This window comes from Etheostoma spectabile, unplaced genomic scaffold (genome assembly GCF_008692095.1).
Source record: "Etheostoma spectabile isolate EspeVRDwgs_2016 unplaced genomic scaffold, UIUC_Espe_1.0 scaffold00018648, whole genome shotgun sequence".
NCBI lineage: Eukaryota > Metazoa > Chordata > Actinopteri > Perciformes > Percidae > Etheostoma > Etheostoma spectabile.
The window spans coordinates 18,835-34,033 of record NW_022604377.1 but is presented as its reverse complement, the minus strand read 5'-3'; the positions used below and the strand labels follow the sequence as shown (position 1 = coordinate 34,033).

Here is a 15,199-nt window from a genome sequence, read left to right as displayed (position 1 = left end):
TCAATTTAGTTTTTATTAATGCATATACATATCATCTTCTTTAGATTATGCACATACACATCAACTTCTTTTGATTTATCATCACAATTCATTATGACATCAACTTTCTTTTTGATTAAGATAAGATGGTGCTTGAACATGAAGAGCTTTGTAGGTGAGAAGAAGGATTTTAAATTCTATTCTGGATTTTACAGGAAGCCAATGCAGAGAGCCAAACCAGGAGAATGTGCTCTTTTCCTGGTTCCTATCAGAACACGTGCTGCAGCATTCTGGATCAGCTGAAGAATCTTTATGGACTCTTTTAAGCAACCGATAATAAAGAACTGGAGTAATCCAGCTTAGAAGTAACAAATGCGTGGACTAGTTTTCTGCATCAATTTTCGACAGGATACTCCTGAATCTCTGAATGTGATGACTACTGCACTGGGGAAACTTCGGCAGGCCTGGCCACGATTTCACGTCAGGGAGATTTTTCCGTGAATGTCATGGAGAGTTTAACTTCGCAGAGTTTGATTGTGATTTGATTACTGCAAATGTTCAAAAAGCTACAAAAAAGAGATTTTAAACTAGATTCAGTCACAGATGCTTTGTCATGGATTTGAATGATAGCAAATATGTAGTAAACCTAAATATTTCTACATGCATTGACTGTGGTCTGAATGTTGGAATAGCGCCACCTATTTCTTGATGTGCCAAATATTAAGCTTGGTCATTCCTCGTTAGTATAATGGACAGTATCTCCGCCTGTCACGCGGAAGATCGGGGTTCGATTCCCCGACGGGGAGATTTTTCTACCAGCTAACCAATGCTACAAGGCCTCGAGGAAGCGAGGAAGCGTGGGACTACTCGGGAAAGTGGACCTTTGCTCAAGCTGTGTTCAGCATGGGAGGAGAACTCCTGATCCAAAATGGAATATTTTCAAGCGATGGAATGAACGAAACGTCACAAGGCGAAGCAGGAGTTTGAGAGTGTCAAGTCTGGCCACCTTAGAATTCCGTTATGCTCTTTGCAGACGATGTGGTTCATTTGGCTTTATCAGGCATTGATCTACAGCTTCCACTGGGGTGAATCATGAGGGGGGAAAGCGTGCCTTGGCTCAGGCTGTGTTCAGCATGGGAGGAGAACTCCTGACCCTAAATGGGAATATCGTCAAGCAATGGAAAAAGCATATCTACTGGACATGAACAGCACCTCACAAGGCGCAGCAGACGGTGGAAGAGCAACTGTATTGATCTCTTGTTATTTTCCAGATTGGTTCAGCTGCTAAATTTAAATTATCAGTCAGGATTTACTGACTAACTGACCGACTGACTGACTCCTAACTGACCTCAGGCCTCAACACCAACAGCAATTTCATGTGTTAACAGGTCGAGTTTTACATTTAGGTCGACACTTGATTTCACAGTCACTTGCTTTTGAAGCCTGGGTAGCTCAGTTGGTAGAGCATCAGACTTTAATCTGAGTGTCCAGGTTCAAGTCCCTGTTCAGGCGTAGAGTTGCACGTTCTGCTAGATGAGTTGTCCATTTGACATGCTTGTATGGACATGGACAAATTCAGACACTATCATATCATGTGTGTTCCATGCGCAAGTCTTTAAAAAGAATTTTGACTGTTTTTCAAGCAGGTTTGTATCATAACAATGTTGTTGGTAAGTCTAAATGAACAACGGGCAACCTACATCCATCTTGCTAGCACCCACATCTCTGTACTCATCTCCCTGCTTGGATAGTATGTCCAAGGACATACCATTTATGGTCTATAACCCTTTTCATTGGTTTGCTACCACTCTTAAATAATTCCTTTCATTGTATCAATCTCAGAAATAACCAAAGAATGACAAATTCCATTCATGTGCTTGTGTTCAAACCACCTGTCACTGTAGTTTTAGCAGCAGTAGTGTTTTTTTAGTTTTTTTAAAACACCTGCCCCGTGTGAGGGTTGAGCTCACGACCTTCAGATTATGAGACTGACGCGCTGCCAACTGCGCCAACAAGGCAACAAAAGACATTGCAATGGTTGGTCTCAGTCTTTGGATGGTATAGGTAGCGCCCCGTCAGACATGTCATTTAATTTACTATATAATCATTTTTGAGACAGGTCCTACTGAAGATCTGTTGGATCAGTCAGGACGGCCGAGTGGTCTAAGGCGGTGTGTTTAGGTTGCAGTCTCCACTGGATGCGTGGGTTCAAATCCCACTTCTGACAGCTAGTATTTTCATTTGGAACTAATGTCTAAGAGTTGATATTGGGAATAAAGAACTTAGCAGTTCTTTGTATTTAAGAGGAAATGAATGTGCATGAGAAACGCAATTCCAAGTGCAGCGTTTTGTGAGCATCTTTATTGTCAACACATGTAAAGTTCCTTAGGGGCCCGTAGTGGATGAAATGGTAAAACATTTGGCCCTGGATGCATAGAATTCCTGCCATATTGAGCGACAAAGTTTGGGTGTCCTGAAAAAAGGGTCTTGAACTCTATCTCGCCGACCTCTTTTTTTTTACTGTTTCTTGTTATGTCACGGCAAGAAGTATTATGCTTTTGAGTCGTTTGTCCATCTCTACATCAGAATCAGAAATAAAAAAAAACATCAGACATATGCAGTCTCTGTGGCGCAATAGGTCAGCGCAGTCGGCTGTTAACCGAAAGGATGGTGGTTCAAGTCCACCCAGGGACGTTTGTTGCTTAAATAATCTGGAGTGAGCCAACTCTGGGATTTATCCTTCTTCAGGAGAATATAGAGCATCCTGAAGATAACCCAAGTGGCCTTATGTCTATCAGAAGATACAGTTCTGGAAACCATGTACATATAATCTTTACAGTCATCAGAGATGGGAAGTAACGAAGTACAAATACTTTGTTAACAAAATAACGAAGTACAAACACTTCATTACTGTACTCAAGTAGATTTTGCGGATATTTTTACTTTCCTCTTTATTTTTTTGGCGACTTTTTACTTTTACTCCTTACATTTTACCACAATATCGGTACTTTCTACTCCCTACATTTTACAAAATTGGCTTGTTACTTTAGTTTTGTACTAAAGGTTGTCTATCAGGTGTGATTTGGAGTCCATGTCGGAGAATAGCGCGGACACGCACCTCACACCACGAGCAGGCGCGCACGGCACACAGAGACAAAAGTGAGAGAAAAGAAAAGAGACTAGCTGTCTGGAGGATAACCAGTTGAGATCGTGTGCGTCTTTGAGAACTGTAAGTCATAGAACTGATGTTGTCAGTTCATGTAAGCCTGTTGTTGTATTGGTCTGTAGTTCTGGTACATTTAAAAGTTAGCTTGTTTACGTTCTTCTACTGTTGGCTAGGTTACACCTGGCTGTTGATTCGATATAATGGTGATTGTTGAACGTCCTTGCTCATTAAGATAATGTAATTAGTAGTTGGTTTATTATTATTATTTACTAGCATATATGATTCCTATACATTGTGTATGGTAGCCTTTACAATGTTGTTTATTTCATTTATTACCACACACACATTCATAGCAGAGCTGCCCCCCATGTTTATACTGATGATTGATTGTAATAAATCAACAGAGAGAAGTTGTCTCCATCTGTGTTTTAACAGACACACCTGGGCCGAAGTTGGAAACCACAATTAGCTTTAAATCCAGTTCTAATCTAGTCCTCACTAAATTTTAAATAATTTCCCTGGAGTTACCATTATTTAAAAAAAAAATGTAATCTAATTAAATTGGAACATACACAGACTTCTCACAAAATCACACTTGAATTCATATCTTGCTACTCGGTCAGAATCTTTTTAACCTGGAGTCCCAGTCTCTGTCAATATAAATAGGCTATATGTTTATATATGTTTTAGGCCTATTGGCAGACGGCCATTTAAAATGTAGGCAATGGCATATAAAGAATAAAGAATAAAGAGTCTATTCTCCATGTCCACTGTAGTTTCTCAGTGTGCTATCTAGTAACATGTGTCTGGTCCAGGGAGCTTTGTTATTCATAAGGCTACTTTTACTTTTATATTTTAAGTATATTGCTAAGCCTGTACAGATGGAGGAGAGATGAAATGTGTCAGTAATATAGGAGATTGTTGGCTGGAAGTATGGAGATACTAATATGCATTACTTAAAAGGAGAAAACTAAAAATATTCTATGGTCATGTAAGTATGTGTTTTCCAAGCATTCTGCAGGTGAATATAGAGCAGCCCAAAGATAACCCAAGTGGCCTTACCTTTATCTGAAGGTACAGTTCTGAAAACCATGTACTGTACATATTAATCTTTACGGTCATTGGTATGCAAGTCACTTGATGTAATACAAGCAAATACATAAGGCCAGACAGAGACAAAAGTGAGAGAAAAGAAAAAGAGACTAGCTGTCTAAAGGATAACCAGTTGAGATTGTGTGCGTCTTTGAGAACTGTAAGTCATATAACTCATGTTGTCAGTTCATTTAAAATAATGAGGAAGAATTTGACAAATCAAAATCAAGTCCAGGAACTTATTCTTTCAAACATCACACCTGAGTCTCTCAAGTCCTGACCATTCCCTGACCGGGAATCGAACCCGGGCCGCGGCGGTGAGAGCGCCGAATCCTAGCCACTAGACCATCAGGGAGTCACATCTATCAAATTTATCTTTGTAGATGTGAGTTTTTCTTTTCACTTACTGGAATGACTCATATTGTTTTAGGCGAGGAATGGCGCCTGGCTAGAGCTTCAGAAGGCAGGCCATGACAGATTACACATCTGTCACATAGTCAGTTTGTAGTCTTAAATACCAAGTCTCTTGCGGTTCCTTGACTAGTCGGCCACCCCTGCTTTGCATCGCTCCAGGTATGTAGAAAAAAAATCTGTTATGCACCTTTGCATTGCGCTAAAATGTCAAAATTTGGACCTGAATCCAACAATAACATTACTTGACACTCACATACATTGGTTTTCAGTTAAAAATGTTGGTTAGGGGTTTAGTTACTGCTTGAAAAAATGAAAAGAATTGTTATTGAGATGGAGGCAGATGAAATGTTTATGACCCATCAATGATGACAAAAGGATACATACACTGTCTGGGTCTGATTTAAAGGAAATGGTACTCTTTAAAACGTTAAACTAATGAGGAAGAATTTGACAAATCAACGAAAAACTTGCTCTTTTAAATCTGGGATGTAATCAGGGAGTTACATCTATCAAATTTAATTTAACATATTGTTGGTAATATTGTTTTAGGCAAGAAATGGCTCATGGCTAGAGATTTAGAAGGCAGTGGTGCAAAATGCAAAACTGCCTGTTTCGATTTAATTACATGGTAATAATACAAAAACAGAGGTGTAGTGATTACTTGGAAATGCTTCAGGTAGTTTCTGAAATAAAAAACATGAATCAGTGGTGGAAAATGCAAAACTGTTTCTATTTTATTACGTAGTACTATTACAGTGACAGAGGTGTAGTGATTACCTGGAAATACTTCCGGTAGTTACTGTCAAACAACCATGAATCAGTGGTGGAAAATGCAAAACTGCCTGTTTCAATTTATTACATGGTAATATTAGAATAACAGAGGTGCAGAGATTAGAGGTGCAGAGATTACCTGGAAATACTCACCATGAAATATGTCTTGTCCTTCACGCACGTAACGCTGTGCAATCTGACCAGCAGCTAAACACCTTCCACCATCAAGCACTGGCGACCGGGATCCTTGTAACACGTTTATTTGAGTAACAAAGGGTGAAACTGGGAGAAAACACAATGACCAGTTACTTAGATAGTAATGAGTCACAGATATTAAACAAAGATAATTGTAAAAACAATATAACTACACAACAGGCTAGCAAAAATGTAAGATGAAATAAAGAAACACGTAATGTATTGTTATACAGTGTACGTAGTATAACCTATGTTGGGTATCTAAATAAACTAAGATATACTTACATGAGGCATTACCCAAGATAAAAGTGGCAAACTAGCTTACTGAAGTATACCGTCAGATAGGGCTGAACAATATTGTGTTTTAGCATCAACATCGCGATGTGCGCATGCGCGAAAGTCACATTGCAGGACGTTACGATGTTGACGCTAATACTTTTTTGCTGCTTGATAGAAAAGTAACCTTTCACCGTTTCTCCTTTACATGATTATTACCATCCGACCGTTCCCCTTTAAGACAGGTAGCCATGTAGGCAACGTGTGTATGTGACGTTAGTCCGATGGGGTTTATTGTTATGGGAAGTGAGGCTCTCCGTGTGTAGAAAAGTAGCCTACCGTTGGCAACAGCTGCCTCTGACACAGTGATGTCATAGTATTTGATGGGTAGTGAGTGACGCTACAGTAGTTGGGGTTTTATGTTCTCCTCAAATACAAACTAAACCCCCTGATTAATGCAACATAATCACAACGTCTCCCGGCCATTTCCCACCGCAGAAAGCTGCTATCAGCCAAGCTAAAGCTAATATAGTTAGCTTAAAGAAACAAGCAGAAAGCTGCTACCAGCCAGGCTAAAGCTAATACAACTAGCCCAAAGAAACAAGAGGCATGCAGGTCTGGTCAGTTTATCAAACTGACGAGCTGGCCTCGCTAGTCGACCACAACCTGAAATTTAGAGGAAGCAACATGCAGTCACTGTCATTCACGTTAACCTGGATTGATTATTATATGAATACAATGGTGTCATGCTAGTCAACCAGAGTATTTCTACCTGACGTCCCTCTCCAAAATCACTTCAGAAGAGTAATGTTAGTCACAGCGCTTAATTGCTTTGGTGTTGTAAAGCAATAAAGTTCAACAAAGAATATGAAGGTAAATATGGTGCAAATGTGAGAGCGCGTAGATGTGATGTGAGCACTTAGAGAATATGATTTGAGAGCTTGTAGAAAAAAATTCTGTACTTGTACTTTATTTCATTTTTTTTTTCACTTCAGTCACTTTTCCACAGCGGCGAGTCTGCGCCCTCGACATTTGCAACACTTCTTGCGATACATTTGGTGCAAAACTAAGTTGTACCTGTGGACTTAGTCTGTGGAGCTCTGCGCCAACAGGATGGGGGGGAGGGGGCAGCAGGGTTTTTATCCTCAGATGAGGGACAACTCTGTCCGGCTTATTTATGTAGCATGAAAGCTAGCATAAGCTTACTAGCATCTAGCCCGCTTCTAAATACTGTAAATACCTTTAATTATCTCAACACTTTTTAACAGTTAAACTGAAACACTGGAGCTCCAGGTGCTGCAGACGCAGACGGTCCGCCGTCAGTGGGGCTCGGCCAGCGGGGAAACATCGCTAGAAATCTCCGCTGCCGACCTCAACGGGATCTGATCTCCAGCGGGACATGGAAAGCTACAGACCCGGTAGCAGCGGCACAACCCCCCATGAGCCCCCCGCCAGTGTTGGGGGAATAGCAAGCTAGCGTTAGCAAACTAACCAACCAGCCCGCTTAAAAAAAATAAAAATGTAATTTAAAATGCACGCATTATACCCATTGATGGCGGTCCGTCCGTGGCTGCAAGACCTGGAGATCACCGCCAGTGTTTTAGTTTGACTGTTTAAAGTGTTAGGATAATTAAAATGTATTTATTTATAAGCGGTGTTAGTTTGCTAACGCTAGCCTGCTAATCCACCAACACTAGTGGTGAGCGGGTCTGAAGCTATCCATGTCCGTCAGCAGCTGCAGGACCTGGAGCTCACCGCCAGTGTTTCAGTTTGACTGTTAAAAAGTGTTGAGATAATTAAAAAGTATTTGTTTAGAAGCAGGCTGGCTGCTAGTTAGCTAACGCTAGCTTCCATGCTACATAAATAAGCCGGACAGAGTTGTCCCTCACAGAAAAAAACACAGGTAAAATTAAAAAACACTGCATAAGCTTTGCTACTGTGTGTTCATTTAAATATAGGTACACCTACATGTAGGGTGACGAGAAAATGTCAATCACAGACACTGAAGCGTGCTGGGCCCATAACCCAGAGGTTGAGGGATTGAAACCATCCTCTTCTAATTCCTGTGCTTTGTATCAGTATCAAGTCTATTTCCAGTCTGTTGATGTTTAACAAAGCATCTGATGTTGCAAGTGTCTGAAGTGAAATGTCTCCACCTGCTGAAGAGTAAACTTAATGGCATGTTGAGATTATTTCATCCATAAAAAAAGAAACTACAGTGCTCATACTCCTTTATTCCCGCTGTAACACCCATAAAAACTGGAGTGTAATACAGTAAATATACTACACTACAGGTAATAAATACTGTAAATAGAAACTGTAAAACATGTTCAAAGTGCTTGTTGTGCTGTCTACCAGTCAGATTACCACAGGAGGTAATATCTGTTGCAGCTCTTTTAAAGACTCAACCATAATACCTGCTGGAGATGCCAGGTCCTCATACATGTAAAGCATGAGCTCTACCACTGAGCTACATCCCCTGAAGATTTTGAAATTCTTTTGACTTTTTCTGAGATAGACTTAGACTTATCTTTATTAATCCTTTTGGGATGACTCCCGCAAGGAAATTGAAATATGCGGTGGCTTGAAATCAAACCTGGGCAAAATGCTTGCACTGCTACGATATAAATCATAGTTGAAAAGTAACAAACCTGTTGCCTTTCTGCTGGACAATACAACGTTCACTGCAAATCTTGTAACACAGATTGATAAGAAATACATTGGTGGAGACTGGTTGCTTCCAGTAGTTATGAGATAACACAATATTGTTTATGAAAGCACATCTGCGATTTGGAATACTTTGATGTGTCATTGGTTTGCTACCACTCTTAAAAAACAGCGCTCGTTGTCGGCAGGATTCGAACCTGCGCGGGGAGACCCCAATGGATTTCTAGTCCATCGCCTTAACCACTCGGCCACAACAACGTAATAAGCAGTGCTAGGACTGTTTGCAGAAATGTTCCTGTAGCACCTCAACACACCATATAATGCCTAAACTGCACTTGCAAAATAGCAGGGTGTTCAAATACTTATTTTCCTCACTGTATGATTCCTATGCATTGTGTATGGTAGCCATTACAATGTTATTTATTTATTTTATTACCACACACACAGCCTTAGCAGAGCTAACCCCCCCCCCATCTTTATCCTGATGCTTGATTGTAACAAAGCATCAACAGAGAGAAGTTGACTCCGTTGGTGTTTTAACAGACACACCTGGGCCAAATTGAAAACCAGATTCAGCTTTAAATCTTTTTAAATCCTAATCTAGTCCTCATTAAGTTTCAAATAATTTCACAGGAGTTAGTTATTATTTTTGATCATCAATACCAAATTGAATCTAATTGGATGGGAACATACACAGACTTCTCACAAAATCCCACTTGAATTCATATCTTGCTACTCGGTCAGAATCTTATTAACCTGGAGTCCCAGTCTCTGTCACAAGAAATAAGTTATATGTTTTATATATGTTTTAGGCCTATTGGCAGACAGACATTTAAAATGTAGGCAATGGCAAATAAAGAATAAAGAATAAAGAGCCTTTTGCTGTCTGCGCTCAGCTTCAAACAACAATGTTAAAAACAACAGACAAAGCCAGAAATCTTGGTGTAGTCATGGACTCAGACCTGAACTTTACCAGCCACATTAAGACAATAACAAAGTCAGCCTACTATCACCTTAAGAATATATCAAGGGTTAAAGGACTTATGTGTCAACAGGATTTGGAAAAACTGGTCCATGCCTTTATCTTCAGTAGACTTGACTACTGTAACGGGGTCTTTACAGGTCTCCCTAAAAAATCAATCAGACAGCTACAGCTGATTCAGAACGCTGCTGCTCAGGTCCTCACTAAGACCAAGAGACTGGATCACATCACTCCAGTTCTGAAGTCTTTACACTGGCTTCCTGTGTCTCAAAGAATTGATTTCAAAGTACTCTTGCTAGTTTATAAATCACTTAACGGTTTAGGTCCAAAATATATTTCTGATCTGCTACTACACTATGACCCCCCCAGACCTCTCAGGTCATCTGGGACAGGTCTACTTTCTGTCCCCAGAGTCAGAACTAAACAGGGTAAAGCAGCTTTCAGTTTCTATGCTCCTCATATCTGGAATAAACTCCCAGAAACCTGCAGATCTGCTGCTACTCTCGGTTCTTTTAAATCAAGGCTGAAGACCTTCCTTTTTGATGCTGCCTTTCTTTAAATGACTGCTCATTTCTTTAAATTTATTATGCTGCACTGTAACTTTTATTCTTGTGTTTTATGTGTCTATTTTTTTTAACTGTCTATTCATGTGTTTTACCGGTTTTTAATGCTTATGATTTTTAACTGTTTTTACTAGTGTTTTATCTGTTTAACTGATTTTGTGTAAAGCACTTTGAATTGCCCTGTTGCTGAAATGTGCTATACAAATAAAGCTGCCTTGCCTTTTCTCAATGTCCACTGAAGTTTCTCAGCGTGCTCTCTAGTAACATCAGCAAGGCTACTTTTACTTTCATACTTTAAGTAAATTTCCAAGCCTGTACTTTGTTACTTGTATTTGAGTAAAGAAGTTAAATCAGTACTTCTACTTTTACCAGAGTATTTGTTAACACAATTAAGTCTACTTCTACTTGAGTACGGGAAGTGAGTACTTTGAACACGTAACTTCATCCGTCTTTGCTGTTGCATTGCGTTAACAAATAACTACGTTTGTGTAAAGTAATCGACAGGCTTTATGCCCAGGTTGAGTAGGGAGGGAAATGTAATGCATACCCCTACGTTTTTTCTTCTTTTAATATTTATCATGAAACGAGGAAGCGGTATAGAGCCCTAGTAAACAAAAAGTGAGAAAAACAGCAGTGAGAGAAACAAATCAAGGGACTGGAGAGCAGGAAGAGGGAGAGCCAGAGGAGGAGGAGGAGTTTGGAGAGAGGGCGTGTGATGAAAGTGAGGGCTCTGACACAGAGAGGGATATTCCAGAGGGTGAGGAAGATGAAGAAGAGAGTGAGGAGGAAGAAAACATAAATGGGACAGAGAGAGGAACAGCCAGAGGGACAGCAAGTGGATCCATGTGGATCAAGTACTGCACCGTCAGGTTTGTGATGAAGAAGGTTCTTACTATTTTCAAAGCAGTGCAATTACAATTTCGTTGTAGGTCTGCTGTGTGTCCTTAAAATGGGGCTTTCTGCTGTCAAATTCTTTTTTTTGTTTGAATATGGCTCTGTTTCTTTTTTTCTTGGCCTACATTTTGAAATGCATGCAGGTACACATGCATACAGTGGTACTATAACAGATTGCCACCCTGGTGACTTTCTTCCATGTCTCCATGTCTTCATATATTTGGGCTGACAGTTGAGAAACCTTCCCTTGTTAACTATGACATGGATGACTGAGAACCTACTGTATCGTGACATGTTTAATTTACTATATTATAATTTTTGAGACAGGTCCTACAAAGTATTTGTTGGATCAGTCAGGATGGCCGAGCGGTCCAAGGCGCTGCGTTCAGGTCGCAGTCTCCACTGGAGGTGTGGGTTCAAATCCCACTTCTGACATCTACTGTTTTTCTGAGACATGATATTGGGAATAAAGCAGTTCTATGTATTTAAGAGGACATGAATGCGCGCAAGAAACTCAATGGCCACTACAGGGTTTTGTGGGCATCTTTATTTTCAACAGATGTAAAGTTACCATGTGTTTGTACACAGTAGACATATCTACTGCTGTCTTCACTGTCTGTGGCAAGTCCTTTAAAACCTGTTCTTGACTTGCTTTTTCCCACATCCTCTGAACGCTTAGCTAACTAAATGACTTAAGTTGGCCAATAATTGTTGTGATTGTTGTGTGCCTTTAATACCACACATGTGGATATTATGAAAGAAACTGCCTAGCAAACCCTTGCAACACTTTTAAAGATCCCATGGTGTAATGGTTAGCACTCTGCACTGTAAATCCAGCGATTTAAGTTCAAATCTCAGTAGAACCTGTTTTTATGCCACAGTATAGGTGAAAAAGATCAACCTTTCAACTTTTCACATCTAGTTTAAAGTAAGCTAACAGGTTTAATGTCCTTGGTCATTTAGACTGTAAACAGTATGTTGGTGGGGGCATGTTGAGGAGTCACCTGGTCGTTAATGTAATCGGAAGGAGCTCCAAATTTGACAGTATTGACTGAAAGTGATAAGCTTTGAGTAACATGGGGGATACACACTTTGCATTCAGTCTCGTAATCACCACAAAAATTAGGGATCACTGAAATTTGAACTTGTGTTGCTGCAGTCAGAGTATACGGTGCTCATCCTGAATGGGCCAGTATAGTTCATCAGAATTGCTTGTTGAATGGTCTATTAGCTTTGGAACCCCCCTTTCCCCACAGCTTTCAATTGTCAGATATGGGTGGGGGAGTGGACTCTGTGTCCAACCCTTTCTGTGTAAAAAAAAACAACTAAAGAAGTCTCTTGGATGAGATTCAAAACTTAGATTAATGCATATACACATCTACTTTCTTTTATATTACTGTATATACACATCAACTTTCTATTTGATTCATCATCACAATTCATTATGACATCAACTTTCTTTTTAATAAATGCATAAACACATCAACTTTCTTTTTCATTAAAAGGACATAACAGCTGCTACTTAGCAGTTCCCAGTAAATTACTACTTCCCAGTCCCAACCCTCGCGGTAATTCTCACTTGGTGTGCCGCTTTCCAAATCCAAGGCCTCACCTATTCCCCCATTGTCACAGGGCCAATATTTTGTCCTTGCTGTTTTTCTGCCATTCAATAGTGCAAATCTTGCTACACTTTTGTATGGCTTTATCTTGTCAAGTATTATAACAACGTTTTGATACCAGGAACCCAACGAGGTTTCACAGATCATTCAGTTTTTGCAACAACTTCTGGCGGTAAAATCTGCCAGCCATGTCTCTTCAGGTCCGTTGACAGTTTGGGCAACGGGCAGCTCCACGTGCATCGTTAATTATTTTACAATTCAGTATGCCAAATTTAAAGTGCTTCCCTCTAGACCAGTGATTTTCAACCTTTTTTGAGCCACGGCACATTTTTTACACTTACAAAATTCTGGGGCATACCACCAACCAAAATGACACTCTAACACAATACATACAATACATATAGTTAATAATATAGTTTCTAAATGTATTTATACTCACTTAGTGTGAAACCTGGGCCTGTTTCGATGAACACAAAATGGATATCCTGGTAAGAATGGTAGAAAGACACACACAAAGCTCTTCCTCAACACCTCTCAGTCTCTCTCTGTTTTTCGTTTTTATCGCAGTCAAGCTTGAGAAGCTCAGCTCACATAGATATGTGGTTGAAAACGGGAGCAATGTCAAAATAGCTTAGTTGGCCAGAATGGGGAACTCCTTGGCAACAGATAACCAAAAACTGTCCAAAGGAAGATCAGCAAAGTTTAGCTTTAAACCACGATCTTGTTCCAGTTCAATGAGTTCCTCTTGCTCCTTTAAAGTCATGTCCTCTCTAAAACACATCTCATATGTCTTGGGAGTCACACTGTGAAGAAATAATCATCATAACTTATACAGATGATGAAATACATACACTTTTTCAAAGAAAGTCCAGACGCTTTTGCCCTCATGACATTTACTTATAATAATGACATATGTATTGATATTACACCCACAGCAACGCTACACAAACATTTGTGTGTCTAAAACAGTTCTCCTATATGCGAAAATAAACATAATAAACATTATAACTCATACAAAGCACATACTATTTACATTTATTCAAATAAGGCCCAAATACATCCCAAATCTCAAACCAGTGGGGCCATTTTCCTCTAAAAAACTGTATGTATCTATCTTGTTCGGCTATACCATCTTTGATTGCATACTAGACTAGTGTGACCATAGTGTGACTGGGAAGATTGACCTATTTAGGACTCCATACTCTTTGTGTGACGTTGTCTCCCATACATGGGCATATTACTTCCTTTTCTTCCGTAAACAGAGGGCAGAACGGAGCCGGGAGCTAGTGGCATAAATAAGCAAAAACGCGATGAATTATGGACATAAAGTGGTTTGGATTTAATGCTCAACGACCCCGAAAAAGGCTGGAAGTTCCAAGCTGGATAGAAAATCACCTGTAGAGGTTAGAAAGACCCGGAAGAGACCTCCGTAACAGCTAACTTGTTAGCTTTTAGCTGCAACTTTTGGTAAGTTTCTATCTTTTATGGTTATTAAATGATTAAGCTATGAATCAGAGGTGCTGTTTTTGCTTGTAGGCGAGTCTCTCGGGTTCAGAGGGTTGGCCATTTAGACTGTAAACAGTATGTTGGTCACCTGGTTGTTAATGTTAAAGGAAGGAGCTCAAAATTTGACAGTATTGACTGGAAGTGATAGGCTTTGAGTTACATGGGGGATACACACTTTGCATTCAGTCTTGTAATCACCACACAAATTAGGGATCACTGAAATTTGAACTTGTGTTTTCGAGGACAATTTTACTTTGCCATCTTTTGACACAAATGTTTCCTCATCCTCCTCTTTCCCCTCTTCTTCACTACCCTCTACTTCTTCTTTTTCTTCTTCTTCTTCGTCGTCTTCTCCTACTTGTACTTCTTTGTCTTCGTCTTCTTCTTCTTCTTCTTCGTCCCTTGCATGTCCACCCTCTTCTTCTTCTTCTTCTTCTTCTACTTCTTCTTCTTCTTGTCCTTCTTCGTCTTGAACTTAAACATCCACTTGGCCTTGGCCATCATCTTTGTCGTCGTCGTCGTATGACGACAACAAGAAGACAAATGTGTCTAAAGTGTATATTGTGTGTGTGTGTGTGTGTGTGTGTGTGTGTGTGTGTAATAAAAATAATTAGTAGGCTAATGTCAAGCCTTTAGTTGTCTTTTTTAACCTCCCTTTCCACTCGCCTTTGCCTTTCCTGTTTTTACTACAACTACAAGCCACTGGCCAGAATCTCAGGGACTCAAAGGCAGGACGATGGGAGGGTAGCAGAACTAATACGACCGATTGAGTGTACCACGGGTCCCTGGGACCCGAAGGACAATGTCAAGGGTCCCCGTGTCCTGAAGGACAATGCCACGGGTCCTTGGGATCCGCAAGGCCAGTGCCACGGGTCCTATGGACCCAAAGGACAATGTCATGGGTCCCGGGGACCCAAAGGACCACGTCAAGGGTCCTTGGGACACAAAGGACAATGCTACGGCTCCCTGGAACCCAAAGTACAACGCCACGGGTCCCGGGGACTCGGAGGACAACACTATGGGTAAAACTGCACGGGTCCCCAGGACACGAAGGACAACAAAAGGGTTAAGAAGC

General features: G+C 40.3%; 5 non-coding genes across 5 annotated transcripts; 3 read left to right on the top strand and 2 right to left on the bottom strand.

Annotated features, from left to right (window-relative positions):
* The first annotated feature begins 713 nt into the window (after positions 1 to 713).
* Positions 714 to 785, top strand: trnad-guc (transfer RNA aspartic acid (anticodon GUC)). Its single transcript has one exon. It is a non-coding gene; the product is annotated as a tRNA-Asp (tRNA).
* A 1,814-nt stretch (positions 786 to 2,599) lies between these two features.
* Positions 2,600 to 2,673, top strand: trnan-guu (transfer RNA asparagine (anticodon GUU)). The gene has a single exon. It is a non-coding gene; the product is annotated as a tRNA-Asn (tRNA).
* A 1,847-nt stretch (positions 2,674 to 4,520) lies between these two features.
* Positions 4,521 to 4,592, bottom strand: trnae-cuc (transfer RNA glutamic acid (anticodon CUC)). Its single transcript has one exon. It is a non-coding gene; the product is annotated as a tRNA-Glu (tRNA).
* Positions 4,593 to 8,736: 4,144 nt separating this feature from the next.
* Positions 8,737 to 8,818, bottom strand: trnas-aga (transfer RNA serine (anticodon AGA)). The gene has a single exon. It is a non-coding gene; the product is annotated as a tRNA-Ser (tRNA).
* Positions 8,819 to 11,351: 2,533 nt separating this feature from the next.
* On the top strand, positions 11,352 to 11,434 carry trnal-cag (transfer RNA leucine (anticodon CAG)). Its single transcript has one exon. It is a non-coding gene; the product is annotated as a tRNA-Leu (tRNA).
* The last annotated feature ends 3,765 nt before the right edge of the window (positions 11,435 to 15,199 follow it).